General features: G+C 40.0%; 1 pseudogene; it reads left to right on the plus strand.

Moving 5' to 3' along the window:
• Positions 1-15,557, plus strand: part of LOC116266834 (DNA-directed RNA polymerase I subunit 1-like) — a 65,607-nt pseudogene that overhangs the window by 14,908 nt on the left and 35,142 nt on the right.

Consider the following 15,557-nt stretch of genomic DNA (forward strand, 5'->3'; position numbering starts at 1 on the left):
TATGACACCTATGTCATCAGATATTCACAAACCTCTTTAAAGAGGAATGACACAAGATATGCACAATACAATGAAATATGTGATGAATTGCGCTTTTGCATTGCTGAGGATAAACAGTCAATTATGAGCCTTTGCACATTTTCTTTTTGTGCTATAAGAATGGTTTTGACTTTTGAGGATAATAGGTCACCAGTTTCTGGAGAATTTTTGTGACTTCTTGTTCTTAGTGCACTTTTGGTCATCAATGATCATGAAACAAGGTCTCTAACCTGTCCTCCAAAGAGCCTTCTATGTGCACTCTTAAGTCACATGGGTACTTTAGTAAGGTCCACGTACCCGTGTCGCCATACCCGTGCCCAAAATGACTACTTGGACACACTTGGGTACCTTTAGATCCAAAGTGTTTAATTTTTCTTTGATTTAATTTTTTCCACCTTTTCATTCTATTCTTATTGTTCAATAACATATAATGTTTTTGTTTATATCTCTTTTTTATTAAAATGTTGCTTTCATTTTGATTTTTTTTTGTCTTATTTTGCATACCTACATATTGCATACATATATCCTACCGTACCCCTTTACCCACATTTTTTAAAGTTGTCGTTTTGGTACCTGTACCCATGTGACTTAGGTGCACTCTCCACCAGGGAAAAGATGGGTTGTAAATGCTTATATGTTAACTCGTTGAAATGATCTGTTTTAGTTTTGACTTTTTTGGTTTTCATTCTCTCCCTCTCTCTCTCTCACAGGTCCAGGACATGCTAAGACTTTTGTGGAAGAATGAGCATAATATTTTTTCTCTTATTTGGGCATTGCAACCAAATTTGTCTGCAACTATGAAGAATAGGAGTTTCTCAATGTTCTTCTTACAAGCTTTGCTTGTTCCACCAAGTAGGTTCCGACCTCCAAATGAAATAAATACTTCGGTAAGCTTTTCATTTCTTTAATCTCTCTCTCTTTCTATATATATATATATATATATATATATATATATATATATATATATATATATATATGCTTCTGGGACAATTGAGCGAGACTTGTTTTTCTTCTTGTTTTGGGATGGTGGATAATATCTTAGTTGTCATGGCGCTCAGACCCTGCTAGGCGATGCCGCCTGGGCGCCAGGCAGCGCCTAGCGCCTGGGCGGGACTAGGTGTGCCTAGGCAAGAAAGGCGACTTTTTTTTTTGGTTTTTTTAGTTATGTTGACCATTACATAATAAAATTATGTACTTAACTGACTGAACTGTAAGTTTCTATTCCAAGTAAAACTTAGAAAACTGTTCTGTTCTGTTCTAATAGACTATTTCATTTGAATCATTTCAAACAAAAAATCCTATCAAATCAGTACATTTAATATACATTACAAGTTTACAACAGATTGTACATATAACATATATTATATATATAACACACAAAACACCCTCACAAAGAAACTAAATCTGTATTCAGGTTGAAAAGTGAGGTCTGCACGTATTTCTCTGATTACTAAACGTGCACTAAACAAGAGAAACTGGTGGTCTTTTTACCATATACGATAAACCTAGGTTTTAACATGGGTAAGAAGGCTGGCATAGGTTCCACAAAATATGTTTTAGAGCACGTAAGATATATACAGAAATTCATTGGTTTTATAGAATATGTACTTAACGTATGGCTGAAACTTCCACTTGATGATTTGATATAGAATATGTAATTAACGTACAACAAACTATACTTAAAGGACAGAAATTATATAATATAACTGCATATAGTATAAGTATATACGGTATAACAGTGTATAATAAAATTACAGGACTTAATTTGAAGGGAAGGTGACTTTTCACCTTCCCATGAACTAGGCGTGCTAGCGCCTGGTGCAGCCTAGGTGCACCTAGGCGCCAGTCTAACACCTGTTGCTTAAGTGATGGACTTAGGCGGCAGGTGTGGACTCATGCCTAGGCCACCCTAGGTGTGGATTTGTAGTCGCCTTAACAACTAAGGATAAGATGCTTTTCTTGTGTTCTTGTCTAGGTACTTGGTTAACCTAAGTTTCCCTGAAGTCATAATATTAATACTTACAAGTGGTTTCCCGTGTTGTTGCTTTCATAGTTTCTGGTTAATCTAAAGTGTTTCGGTGCAGCAGTAAAACTTAATGCTGGTTACTCTAGCTATGTTCTTTATGTCACACAATGTCTGTTTATCTTGTCATCAATATGTGGCACTTAAAGTCCTTTCTGCTTGGGAGTGGATATCCTTTGTCTCTTGGTAATTTGTTACCATTACATTCTTTTTCTTTTCCCCTTCCTTTGGACATGACAGTGAGGGAGCCCTTGACCGATAATGACCTAATGAAGTGCACACAAAATTCACAAATTGATCTTAATCCTATTTGGAGATAACAAATACTTGTATTGTTAGGTTGCTACCTAAAATACGTAGCCATATGCTTTTCTACCATTAATATTAGTGCACTCTCTTGTGTATGAAAGAGGGACGTCATCTCATTCAATGTGGAATATGTATATTGTGGAGCTTTCAAGATGCTCTCTTTTCTTCATCACTAGTTGATGTTGGTTGAAATTGGAGACAGTGAAAATGAATGGGGAGAAGGAGTTGTAGGCTTTAGTGGATACAATTTGAGTCATTTGGCAAACCCGCATCAATGGGCTAAACATGGGCTTGGATATGTCTGCTATTTGGACACAAGAAACTGTATAGCCATCTCATCGCAGTCAAGTTCTGTTTAGAATGCTTCGCACCTGTCTACACCCATATCTGCACCCATTTGTAGTAGTATATGGGGGGCATACTTGTAATTAGGTCAAGTCTAGAATAAGAATGGGCCTGGACACTTACTTACGAGACCCAGTTATTGTAATCACCTTATCTTACGTAGGGCTGGTGAACCCCAACTTGATTGATTAGTGAAATGTTTGAGGACTAACCCTAGACTGAGGGATTAGTAGTGTGCGTGCATTTTGGTTACTATTCTTGGTAAACATAGACTTCCAAACTAGTATCAAAGCTCATGGCGGCGACCCTGGCAGCACTCGAAGGAATGTGCAAGCAAGCCGAGGACGACCGCAGGATGATGTCTGGCTGGCTGGAACCCATGGAGAAAAACATAGGGGAATTGGGCCAGCAGTTGTCCGATGTCACCCAAAGGATGCTGATGTTGGTGATGGAGAATCAAATGGTAACATCGCCATTACGAGAGCTAATTCAGCAGACGTTGGCAAGGAACGCACCAGAGTATGCTCACGGCAGCCATGATGCGTCTTTGAAAGACGATCGAGACTTGCACACACCAATTAAACGCCAGACAGAGGACATACAGGTACGCTCCCTGAAAACCATAGACGAACGGGAGAGGGAACTTACTTTAATAAACCATTGAAGGTCGACTTTCCAAAGCTTTCCGACGACGACCCGATGAGTTGGGTATTCAAGGCTGAACAATTTTTCGACTGTCAGAATGTTTCAGCCGAGCAGAGAGTGGGAATAGCACGATCCATTTAGTGGGGGCAGCCATCTGATGGTATGGGTGGCTGGTAACCCAGCAGGGCAGGCTCGATTGGGGATTCTTTGTACAGGTGTTGAATACATGATTTGGTCCTTTGGCTTACTCGACCAAAACATCGAACTCTCTAAAATACGCCAGAAGGGAGACGTGGTCACGTACCAGGCCAAATTTGAAGAAATCAGCAATATGGTTCATGGTTGGCCGATTGGAGCACCGATAGGGGTCTTCGTGGGAGGGCTGAAGGAGGAAATCAAGATTGAGGTCCAGGCAGCTCGTCCCCAAACCATACTAGAAAGCTTTGAAGTAGCTAGAGTAGAAGAAGAAAAATCCAAACGATGGGGAAGAACAAGTCAAGAATGGGGGATTAGTAGAACTCAGTATGCGAAGCGACCACTGCTTCTAAAGAGGCGGGTGAACCACCTCCGGTGATCAGAAACACAAAGGACAATCGAGGGGTACCGGTGAAATGTCTCAGTCCAGATCAGATGCAGGACAGAAGAAAAAGGGGACTGTGTTTCCAATGTGAGGAAAAGTGGACACCAGGCCATGTTTGCAAGAAATTATACACGTACTTAGTAGAGGAAGAGGAAGTTGCAGCCACAGAAGAATTGGAAGAAGTAGACGTGAGGGAAGAGGAAGAACCAGAACAAGAGGCGACACCAGAAATATCATTTCATGCCTTAACAGGGAGTTGTTCATTCCAATTAATACGCTTGGAAGGGAGGCTGAAAGGGCGGAAAGTCAGTATACTTGTAGACACATGGTCTACACATAACTTTGTATGTGAGAAAACAGCCAAGGCCTGCGGCTGTCGCATTTTTGAGCAACCAGAATTTCGTGTAGCAGTGGGTGATGGCAGCTTGTTGTCCTGCCAAGGAAGATGTCCTAAAGAGGAGGTAGAAATACAAGGCTGTCGATTCCAGGTAGAGCTGTATCCCTTAGCAATGGGAGGGGCAGACCTGGTGTTGGGAATCCAGTGGTTAAGACGATAGGGGATTGTGGAATGGCACTTTGAGAATATGACAATGATGTTTCAAGGAGAAGGAGGTCCCCAAGAACTGTTGGCCAGCAAAAAGGTTGCGTGGGATGCTTGCTGTATAGAAAAGAAACCTGCGTTAGGAGCAAGTGCTGAAGGGGTATACCTTCTATTAATGTCAGTAACAGTGTCAGAAAGAGAGACCACCAGGGAATATCAGGATAAATGCTCCGAAAGGCTCAGACCTGTGTTGCTGGAATTTGCCAATGTATTTCAGAAACCAAAGGGGTTACCGCCCATCAGAGTCCTTGATAATAAAATTGAAACAGAGCCAAATTCTGCCCCAGTCAAGCTGAGACCTTATCGCTACAGCTATTCTCAAAAGGAAGAGATTGAAAAATTAGTTGGAGACATGCTGCAGGAAGGAGTTATAACACCCAACAAGAGTCCTTATTCTTCCCCAGCCCTCTTTGTAAACAAGAAGGATGGCTGTTGGCGTTTCTGTGTGGATTACAAAGCGTTGAACACAACAACTGTAAAAAATAGGTATCCTATTCCCATTGTTGAAGAACTCCTAGATGAATTGTTTGGCTCAGCAATCTTCATTAAACTGCACCTGCGGGCAGGGTATCATCAAATTAGGATGGACTCCAAGACGCTCCTAAGACAGCATTTCAGACCCATGAGGGTCATTATGAGTTTAGGGTAATGCCCTTTGGCCTTACCAACGCTCCTGCTGCCTTTCAGGCCTTATTGAACCAAATATTCCGGCCGTTTCTGTGCAAGCGTGTCTTGGTGTTTTTTGAAGACATACTAGTATACAGCAAGGATGAAAAATCGCACCAAGACCATGTGAGAAGTGTGCTACAGACGTTGAGACTTCACCGACTGCACGTGAAGGCTTCTAAATGCTCCTTTGGCATGCATCGAATCACGTACTTGGGGCATACCATTACACGAGGAGTGCTTATGAAAGATGACAAGGTAGCTGCCATCAAAGAGTGGCAACCTCCAGAGCACGTGAAGGGGATGGGAGCTTTTCTTAGGCTGACTGGGTACTACAGAAGATTCGTCATGAAAAATAGCAGCTCCATTGACTGAAATGATAAAGAAAAACAAATGGGAGTGGAGGGAGTGGAATGAATTCAGATTGGAAGCTTTTAGCCAGTTGAAAGAGGCGATAACCAGCGCACCTGTATTAGCTCTGCCAAATTTCAGCAAGCCCTTCGCCGTGGAGACTAATGCATCAGACATTGGGGTTGGGGCAGTGCTGACTCAAGACAGTCACCTGATAGCTTATTTCTGCAAATCATGGGTATTAATTTTAAAGGGAAATCAGCTTATGAAAGGGAGCTCATTGCATTGGTATCAGCGGTTCAAAAACGGCGACATCTTTTAGGGCATAAGTAAGTATACATGACTAAATGAGGGAAGGAGAGGAAAACTGTTGGAAATAACCAACCATTATAATGTTTTCTTTTTTAAATTTGTTTTTCAATAATCACATGATTTACTACCATACCTGAGTCCCAACTACTGCTCTAGCCTTCTCCACTTCCATTCTATATTGCCAGTCGTAATTGCATATTAATGCACACTCTAGTTTCAGTCTTCGGCTCCAATACTAGTATTTTCAGTACTATGAATTGGCATTCAAGTCATTATATATGTACTGTTGTTTTAAATTGTGACGTTACATTCTCTCTCATACTCTTTCCATGTTGTTGGAACAGCCTCAAAATGTTTTACTAAGTAGGGTACTGCAATCAAATATCAGTTTAGCAGATGCCTTAAAAGATACCAAGCCTGGACATTCAATCAGCCTTCAGAATTTGAACCAGTGGATCCAGCTCCAAGAAGTAGTGAATGTGCTCTTCGATAGCAGCAAGGCAACTAGTAAGTACTTGAACTCCTTTTTGGGTTGCAGTTGGGCCATAACTCATAAGTTTTTTGTCATTTTTTATTGTGCTGAGTCCAGTTGCATCTTGAGCTCTCATGAATCTGGCTATCCCTTAGGTTAACTAGTTTCTGATCCTAATTCCTCTAAATAAATACACCCTGGAAAAATGTGGTGTTACCTTTTGTTTGTTAAACTTGCTCTAGTGGGTTGCCAACTGATGAGACCATGGCCATGTAGTCTGTAAGATTGTAAGGCTATGGACCATGGACTGGGTCGACTAGTCCCTGCTAGTCATTTGAATAACTATTAGATTCTTGGTTGGGCCTACATTTGTTTTGCTTTTTTCCGTTAATATGATAATACTTCCGTGTTCTTTTAGAAGGTTTGGTAAGTTCTATATTTTATGTGTGTATTTATCTGTCCCAGATCCAGCCAGTTTGTAGCTTTTATTCGTCTTCCCATATACATACTGGTTAGAATGTGGTAGTACCTTATATTGCCAACCTAGCTCTAGTCAGTAGCCAGTCAACTAGTCGATGGCAATGTAATTAGTATGGATATGTACCATGGGGCATGGACTGAGTCGACATATCGGACATGTCCATGGTACGTTCCTTATCGCATGGCAGTAGAGTGGTGAGTGATTGTTGTTGAACATTGGAAATCTATGTAAAGAAAGGGCTATTGAAATGGAGTCTTTAGGTAGAAACGAAATTCCCAACTTAGAGGGGCTCGTCATAATTGCTTTACATAGGCAAGGGTGGAAACCTTCACTAATATCCCTAACAACTGAGAAATTTCTGGAGGCATAAAATGATATTTATTTTCTGATATTCAATTCGTATCTGCAGTATCTCTCTCTCTCTCGCTCGCTTGCTTGCATGCGCATATGTACACAGACCCATATAAAAAGTACCTGCTTTTCTCAAATAAAAGTGTTTGCATGTTTCTACTCCATAAAACAGAGAGCTTCTTGTCTGGTTTTCATTTGCCGAAGACATACTATATGTCTCCACGTGTTACACCATAGTAGCATGTGGACTCTCATGATGAGTGGTCTTGAAGCATCAGTATACTATGACCATTATCCTATTTCTTGGTGTTGAATATGGGATGCAGACTGAAACTGTTATGGCTTCACCAGATTCATTTAGCTGCGAGTCAATGAAGAGTTGCAGTTCATCAAATCAAAAACGTGGAAAGGAAAGGATAATAGGAATCTTCTTATCATGAATGAAGCATGTGTTTCGGTGGGTCAGTAGGCTAAAACCAAGTTAAACTAGGATCTTTTAGTCTTTTGTGTGGCATAGCTTTGACTTAGAAAATACAGTCATACAGAAGGTGGTTGTATTTTTAAATTCCAGCATGTTTTATGGATCCTTAATTGTATGGAGCCATTTGGGATTTAGCTTCAGGGCAAAAGATCTCCAAGTGAAAACCTGGATCAGCATATAGTGACGCACCTGCAAAAGTAAATTCACTTGGCTTCATGCATGGTGTCGACAAATAAGCATATCTTATAAGGCAAATTTTCAGTGAGACACATAAAGATAGGACTAGGGGACAATAAAACACCTAAGTTTTCTATTATTGAAAACACATCTAAGAATTTTCCTGGTTAATGTAGAACATCCATAAGTTTATCTTTGTAAAATGAACTGTTAAGTTAGTGAAAAATACTATTTTTCCTTTTCAAAGGAAACATGAAAAACATACATACTTTTGAAGAAATACTTAATTTTTGTAACCTCCATCTATTTTTTGCTGCTTGTTCTGTATTCAAGATTGATTTCATCATGATATTTCAGATTTGAACATGCATATGTACATGTATGTTACTATTGTTTATATATTTGATGCGCGTGTTTGTGGTTTTATTCACATGTTGTTTCAATAGTTTCTTTTATTTGTTGCTAATGTTTTTAACCTTTTTTAAGACACTGCCTGGTTTTTGCATGAACCTGCATGAATTCTGTTGCGTGCTAAGGGAATATGACTTTGTAGATACCCTTAGCACTTCGACTACATGGCTTTGGTTATGATTGATTGCTTAGATAGTTGAAGAATCAATCCGTAGCTCAGTTTATGAACCATCTTAGTTAAACTTTTCACTTTTCCATCTTCCTCCATAGTGTTTTGTGGGGATTGCTTGATTCTTGGTGCCCTTGATGGTGTTTGTTGCTTCTTAGCAGCCCTACTCTTCATTTCTGTTTTTTCTGTTAGTTTTGCTGCGGGAAAATGTTAAAATTTGGTGTTATGACTCATGTACAGAACATCTTTTGTAATATTTGTTGCCAGTATGTTTTCTTGATTAACAGGTTGGTCTTACTGTCATTTTCTCCTTATTGTAGGTAGAAGTGAAAGAACTATTAAAGGAATATGTCAAATACTAGACAAAAAAGATGGTCTTTTCCGCCAAAATATGATGGGAAAGAGGGTTAATTTTGCCTGTCGATCTGTGATATCTCCAGATCCTTATCTAGCTGTTAATGAGATTGGCATTCCTCCATATTTTGCTATGAGATTAACATACCCTGAGGTGAGATTAGCTTACGTGATTTTATTTTTGATAGGATGTATCTGCTGAAGTTCACCTGATATTATACGGTTCTTTGTGGTTCTCTTGTTAATGGGATTTCAATTGGCCTAAACTCCATGGCTTGAGAAGCTGGTTCAAGCTGGAGTTTAGCTATGTGACACGGTGATAGCTATTAAGAAATGCGATTGAAATGTAATTATCAGAAGAGGAATTATAGAGTAAATAATGTTGGGTCAGATCTTTCAAAATGGATCTTCCATCCTATCTTTCAACCACACTATATAAGGTTATAAAGGCGTAAGATTCATTACTGATTAATGAAGAACATGGTTTAGGGTTGGCTAACCCTAGAAGGCAGTGTGCGTGAGTGTGTTAAACCATGTTAGCATTTCTTACTTTATGTTTTAGTCGAGGTAGCTGCCGCCAGCTACCAATTGGTATAAGAGCCTCAACATGACCAATAAGATGCTCGCTGCACTAGAGGCCTTCAAGAAGCAAACTGAGGAAGCATGGGTGACCATGGGCGATAGGATGGACAACGTCGAGCGTAGCTGCAATGAAATCCTTTGAGTTCGACTTGCGTGCGCAGACAGTCTTGAATGAACAACAAAATTTGTCTGCTCTGCTGGGTGATATGCTTTCCAAGCAGGACAGACCTTCACCCAGCATCAAACAGGTGAGCGCTCCATGAAACAATGAGCAGTGAGAGGCGCATGATCCACTCCACGAAACTGTGAGCAGTGAGAGGCGCATGATCCCCTACAATCGTCAATAAGAAACAATGGCTTAGGTATGCCCCTGACTCTCAATACATCGGTGACATGAGTTTCAGGGGAGGAGAGTTTCATTCAAACCTCCGAACTCCAAACTTGGAGTTCCCCAAATTTTCAAGAGAGGACCCGTTGAGCTGGGTCTTTTGTGCAGAGCAGTATTTCGACTGCCTGAGCATTCCCCTTGAAAATAGAGTCTCCCATGTGGCTATGCATCTGGAAGGGGCAGCCATCCGGTGGTATAGATGGCTACTAGCACAACAAGGTAAATCAACTTGGTGTGAGTTTGTCGCAGCCCTAACTGTGTGTTTCAGCCCCTCCACTTACCTGGATTTGCCTGTTGAATTGCCTAAGATACAACAAAAGGGTACTGTCACTAAGTACCAGGCAAAGTTTGAGGACAAGAACAACATGAAGCGTTGGTAGCCCAACTAGTTCCTCATAGGAGCGTTCATTGGTGGTTTGCATGATAGATCTGAGGATCGGTGTCCAAGCTACCAGACATCAATCACTGCTGGAAAGTTTTGAATTAGCTAGGATAGCTGAAGAAAAGCATGCCAGATTTGGATTTGGGTTGTGTGTAGCAGAGTGCCGAAGGGACCATCGTGGTCACCATAGAAAACGATGACTCATGCTAGCGAGGGTGGCGATTGTGGCACCACAGAAGCCGGCAGGTGCTGGTGAAGCGTCTGAACCTATGTCACATAGGTACGGGTACAGGTGTGGGTACAAACCATTTTTAAAAAACTTGGGTGCGGGGGTACAACCGTACACACACACACACACACACACAAATATATATATATATATATATATATATATATATATATATATCAAAAAAATTACAAACAAAATAACATATTCATAAATTGTTACGTGAAGTGAGATGGGAGAAGTGAAGAGGTCGAGAAAGGGAGAGAGAAAAACTGAAAAACACATTCCATTAGTCTGCCCTATTCTCACGTTAAATGAGAATTAGGGTAAGATAACAAATTACAAGAATAGTCCACTACTAGAACATTTATTTGTAAAGAGTTGTTCCTAAAACTCTTAAATATTCAAAACACCACCTAACACAAATATTATTCAACACTCCACCTCAAGCTGGAGCATAGATGTTAATAATGCTCAGCTTGTCACAACATCTAGAAAACTCTGCAATAGGCAAGGCTTTAGTGAAGATATCAGCGGCTTGATCTTCAGAGGCTACATGTATAGTGGAGATGATTCCTTCTACTTCAATGTGCTTTGTCCTCTCATGAAATACATGATTATTGGCAATGTAGGTGGCAGTCCTGTTATGCTTCTTGGTTCTCCAAGATATGAGGTTTCCTCCCACAAACACACAAAACCCTGTGGTAGACTTCCTGTCATTAACTGAGCCTGCATAATCTGCATCCTTGTAAGCTTCAACATTAAGAGATGTACCTCTTCTAAAGAAAAGGCCTTTGCCAGGTGAGGACTTTAAATACTTGACAATTAGCATAGCTGTATCCCAATGTGATTTTTTTGGTTTTTCCATGAATTGGCTTAATTTTTTCACAGCAAAGCTAATATCTGGTCGAGTTACTGTCACATAAAGAAGCTTACCAATTAACGATCTGTAGGCTTGTGAAGCTATATCTTCTGAGTCATAATCATAAAGATGTACCTTGGGTTTATAGGAAGAGTTGCAGGTTTAGCTCCTAGCATCCCTGTGTCCTTTAAAAGATCAAGAACATACTTCCTTTGTGATAATAGCACTCCTTCCTTACTACGAGCAAATTCAATACCAAGGAAGTACCACAACTGACCAAGATCTTTGGTAACAAAGTGTTTTTGTAGAAATTTCTTTGTTTGAGCTACCTCCTGCTCACATTCACCCGTCAAAACAATATCATCAACATACACCACTAGCACAACTGTACATCTCAATCATTTTTTAATAAACAACGAATGGTCTAGCTGAGACCTCTTAAACCCACATTCTAACACAACATCTGAGAATTTGTGAAACCAAGCACAAGGACTTTGTTTCAAGCCATATATAGCTTTCTTCAACTTACACACCTTACCACACTCCCCCTCACGTTAAAACCAGGAGGCTGCTGCATATAAACTGTCTCATCAAGGTTCCTATACAAGAAAGCATTTTTGACATCCAATTGATACAAGGGCCAATTATAATGTACAACAACAGACACAATAAGACGTATGGTACACATCCTGGCCATAGGAGAAAAAGTCTCAAAGAAATCGACACCATATGTTTGAGTATACCCTTTTGCGACAAGACGAGCTTTATAACGTTCCACTGAGCCATTGGATAAGTACTTTATGGTAAAAACCTATTTGGAGCCCACAACATCACAACCAGAAGGGGGATCGACTAATTCCGATGTCCCTCATTGCAGTAGTGTCTCCATCTCATCCTGCATAGCTTGTCACCATTTTGGGTCAAGTAATGCCTGTTGGTGATTAGAAGGAATCGAATGTATTGACAAGGTTGACACAAACTGCTGTAAGCTACCACCAATATTGTCAGTAGAAACAAATTGAGATATGGGGTGCAAACTACACTATCGTTTGCCTTTGAGTAAGGCAATCGGTTAAGTCCAAAGATATTTTATAAGCATCTTGCGGAGGAGGAACAGTGAGGTCAGGTATGCTTACATCCTGGTAAGCAACTAGTGGGCTGTCATGATCATAAGCACGTCAGTGGGTGTATACTAGTGGGGGATCATGGATTCTGTTGACACTGGGAGGTGAACCAGTAACACACAGACTGGACTGCAGGGGAATTGGTGGTATAGGTAAAGGAATAAACATCGACTTGATTGATAGTAATGGAGTAGACTTGAAATAAGGACATGACTCAAAGAATGTAACATCCGCACTGTTGTACTGCTTATGAGTATGGGGGTCAAAACAAATATAACCCTTTTGGTGTTTTGGATAACCAATGAAAATACATTTAATTGATTGTGCACCAAGTTTATCCCTATTATGACCAAAGATGTGAACGAAGCAAGTACACCCAAAGACTTTGGGGGGAAGGGAAAATAAAGGTCTATCTGGATAGAGAACTTGAATGAGAATTTGATTGCGAATGGACGATGGTGGAAGATGGTTAATTAGGTAACATGCAGTGAGTATGACATCACCCCAAAATTGGGCCGGAACACAACTATGTATCATGAGGGTAGGAGCTATGTATAGTAGCTGACGATGTTTACGTTCAACAATACCATTTTGTTGAGAAGTGTGGGGACAAGTAAATTGAGGGCAAATTCCATATTTGGTGTAAAATTGCAGCAATGTATTGGATTTGAACTCACAAGCATTATCAGTGCGAATGTTTTTGACAATGGAACCAAATTGAGTCTTTATTTCAATAATGAAATTTTGAAGAATACAAATAACTTCAGACCCCTCTTTTAACAAAAACACCCAACTAAGACGAGAAAAATCGTCAACAATAACAGGGTAATACCTAAACTTGGCTCGGCTTACAACCCGGTTAGGCCCCCAAATTCAACATGACTGAGATAAAAAACTGCATGACTCGACAGACTAATACTGGAAGGAAAACTACTTCTAGTGTGTTTGCCCAATCGACAGGCCTTACACTGGAATGACTCAGACACAGAAATATTAGGGAGGACACCACGAAGCTTGGATAATGAAGGATGACCTAGTCGGAGATGCCACTGATATGGGATAGGCTGAGATACAGCCATAGATGCCACACCGTCCACTGGTCCAAATAGAAGGTAAACTCCCTTGTGCTCATGGCCGCCACCAATCATCTTCTCATTTTGCAAGTCTTGAAAAATACATGAACCAGGATCAAAAATGGCTCTACATTGCAAATCTTTTGTCAACTGAGTAATAGACAGAAGGTTAGCAGGAAATTCTGGAGCATATAAAACATTGGAAAGAGATAAAGAACTAGAGAGTTTCACATCTCCAACTCCCATAATAGGAGAAAGTTTCCCATTGGCAAGTCTAACATGTTGAGGTTGTGCAAAACGATGCAATAAGGTAAATGAGTGAGGTTGACTGCAGAAATGTTTCCAAGCCCCAGAGTCAATAATCCACACAATACCTGGTTCACGGGAAGTACTATCAACAGATAAAGAAGAATCCACCACAACCGAGGATGCATTAGCAGACGTCGAGGCATAGAGAGATCGCTGAGCCATAAGCTGATCATACTCTACCTTGCTCATAGTCACCATGGAGCTATCAGGAGTCGTCAAGGAAGAAGTCTCTTCAAGTGGTGTAGCAGCTCAGGCAGACCCTTCAGGAATCTGAGAAGTGCATCTCCCTTTGCCACCTGAGGTACTGAATCCTCTTCCATGGGAACTAGGAGCTGGACGACCATGTTTGTCGACGATGTTTGTCCCAACATCTATCTTCTAAATGTTTCAATTTGCCATGGTATCTACACTGAAATCTCCCTCTACCCCCTACACCACGACCTGAGCCTCTACCCGTCGTAGCATGTTCACGTCCTCCATACACTGCTAAGGCAGCAACAGGAGACTCACTCTGGGGCTGAGAGAGATGCAACCAATCTACTGAGTCTATTGTATGCATCGGCAAGATATGAAATTTCTGCACCAGTAAACATCTGAACTTTAGCTACCTCATATTTAAGGGACAAACCAGCCAAAAACTTTGCCACCATCGTCTACTCAAAATGAGTTTTGTAACACGCCTGACATGGAGGTCGAAGAGCTTTCAATCGTTCATACGCTGCTTTAACTGAAGCAAAATATTGTGATAATTCTAACTCACCTTGCTGCAGTTTGAGTAACTCCTCAACTTGTAAAATTTTTGACACATTCTTGTCATGAGAATAAGTCTGTATCAAGAATGTCCACATGTGTTTCGCAGTCGTGTAATAAGCAAGTGTCGGAGCAATATCAGATCGGACACTGTTCATAATCCAGGACATAACAATACTGTTATTTTCTTTCCATGTGGTATATTTTCCTGTTTTAACACTCGGTTCATCTTCTTCAATGATATGTCTTGTAAATTAATACAAGAAAAAAAAAGGAAAACTAAAACTAATCTCTAGATGAATGAATGTAAATCTGCAAGAAGGCTTTAATTCATCTGTACTTAAGAAAGACATAATATAATACAAAACTAGCAATACATATAAGTACACAATAGTAATATACTAATATGTATAAGTACATAACCCTACTAACATATACATATGACAGGTATCACAATACTACATATTATATAACAGGCTAACAGTATATACATATAGTAGGTTGATGCAATACTATATTACAGCTATAACAGACTGTACATAACAGTATATAGATATAACATGTATTGCAATATATAGAACATTAATAACAAATTGTATTACAATACACTTTAACATAATAGTATATAGAAAGTTTATAACAGGTATGACAAATTAACAATATATATAACTACTTGATATAAGTATGTAATTATACTAATGTATAACAGGTATGAGGTATCAGACTAACAGTATATAAATATAAAAATATGCATAGAATAGCATAATCAACACAACAATACCTAAAAATGCATAATCAATACAAAATAAACTACATAACAATATATACTCAATTAAGAAACTTTAATTGAAAGAGAATGTGAATTTTCACTTTTCCATGGACTAGGCGTGTTGGTGGCTAGGCCAGCCTAGGTGGGCCTAGCCGCCACCCTAGGTGCCAACACATATCTCATCGCCGAAGTGGTGGACTTAGGTGATGGATGTGGACTCACGCTTAGTTTACACCTGAGCGAGGCCTTAACAACATAGGATGTGCTGCAGCTGCACCGGCATCGGCGCACACACCCTACATCCATGTGACATAGGAATTTAGGC

This window comes from Nymphaea colorata, chromosome 13 (assembly GCF_008831285.2).
Source record: "Nymphaea colorata isolate Beijing-Zhang1983 chromosome 13, ASM883128v2, whole genome shotgun sequence".
NCBI lineage: Eukaryota > Viridiplantae > Streptophyta > Magnoliopsida > Nymphaeales > Nymphaeaceae > Nymphaea > Nymphaea colorata.